Here is a 2,065-nt window from a genome sequence, read left to right as displayed (position 1 = left end):
GGGCCCCCCCCCCCCCCCCTTAAATCCTCCCCTGTTTCTCTTTGGAGTTCATCATGGAAAAAAGAATACGTATACAACTGCTCAATTATTTTTATGTATACTGTATACATCCTCCCCTGTTTCTCTTTGGAGTTCATCATGGAAAAAAGAATACGTATACAACTGCTCAATTATTTTTATGTATACTGTATACACACATAATAGGGCTATTTACTGTATTAAGAATGAAAAAGTTTAATTGCCTGACAATTTTCAAGAGGGGAAAACCTTGAATTTTGAAGAACTTAAGTCATTAAGACACCTCGGAAGTCAGGAAGATCATTTCCTTCCATCTAAGAATCAAAATTTTCTCGAGGGACGACCCCCTTTCTTTTTGCGGTTTATCGATTCATGTGGAAAAAAAGATATGTATGCAACTACTCAATATTTATGTATGTATACACTCATAATAGCCCTATTTACACCATTCTTTTTGGGGTTTTTTGGAAACAATCTGAACCCATATCCACCCTGTGTAACAGAAGCAAAAGAATAAAGGAAGCCAATTTTTTTGGATCACGTTTGCAGCACTCGCTGGGGCCTACCAGATTCTAAATAGAGTGAAAACCTTGCTTAGGTTGTTAGTTGTGAACGACCATTGGCCTACATTTATTATTTTTAATTAGAAATTTACTCTGTGCCCAAAAGTTTTTCAGTGTCTTTCTTTTTTGTTTCAAACATTCTGAATCTTGCATGTCTCTCTTCATCGTGTTCAAGTTCCAAGTTCAAAAGAACATTTATTTCTCAAAAGTAATAATAATGCATATATAAAATAAACAGCCAAGTTTGAGGGGCGAAACCCAGAAAGCGGAGCTTGTGTAGGGCTGCCCTGAAATAAACACACAGAAAACCCAAAGCCAAAACAGGACAGGACAACAGCAGACAAAGCAGACAACACAAGGATGCTCAGAAATGCAATTTTTTTTTTCTTCTTTTATAATTTTGGGACAAAAACAAAAATCATATATATCATAATATAACATTGGTTACGGTTTTCTTTTATTTTTTTTTAAACTTCCTCGTCACAGAATTATTTTAGGCCTTGTATTACAATTTGAAAAAAGGGAGGTGGAGTGGGCTGGGCCTGCATACAGCATGAATCGAATTGATAACAAGTTGGTTGGGACTACCCTCAATAGTGTTCTGTTACGCCCAGGTTTGCCTGGGGCCAATGGTCAGGTTTTTTTTTTGTTTTTTTTTTAATTACGTAATGTTAGCTTTTGTGCTTGTATGTTTTTCTTATGTACCCGAATAAATTGAAATTAAAAGTTGTAGAAAAATTTTGAAACAGATGTACATGATACTGAACACATACTGGAATGTCACAGCTCTGCTTCCCCCCCCCCCCCCTCACCCCTGGGAATTTGCCCTCCCATTGTCAATTTCCTTGTTAATACTATACAAAACATTCAGTAAAATAATCAAACATAACCTATATTTGGTAGAAATATTTATTTGTACATTTGCTATCCGTAAATGACATCAATCATCTGTACAACTTTTAGATCTTATTTACACTTTCAAAAATAGAAACATTCATAAAATGAATTGACAGCAAATCGAATCGGATCTTAATTAGTTATTGCAAAATGTTGTATGTTATGCATACTAATGTATAGTTAGGCCTAAAATAATCAAAATGCACCATACTCTAGCTCCAAGCATTGTAACTGTAATGAATAATGCTTTAAAATGGTATATTAACACAGAATTATATGAATACAATCTATCTATAAACTTTATGAACTCCATGTTTTAATACTTGAAAAAAAATTGAGGTAAAAACGTATGCTGTTATATACAGATAAATATGAACATATATATATATATATATCTATATATAAAATATATATCTATCTATATATACAACAAATAGATATATACTGAAAATATATACCTATCTACCTATAAAATATATATCTATCTATATATACAGCAAATAGATATATACTGAAAATATATACCTATCTACCTATATATATATATATATATATATATATACATATACATATATATATATATACAT

This window comes from Anneissia japonica, unplaced genomic scaffold (genome assembly GCF_011630105.1).
Source record: "Anneissia japonica isolate Jap-2015-1 unplaced genomic scaffold, ASM1163010v1 scaffold287896_len759773_cov187, whole genome shotgun sequence".
Classification (NCBI taxonomy): domain Eukaryota; kingdom Metazoa; phylum Echinodermata; class Crinoidea; order Comatulida; family Comatulidae; genus Anneissia; species Anneissia japonica.
Note: the sequence above shows the minus strand (reverse complement) of the source record.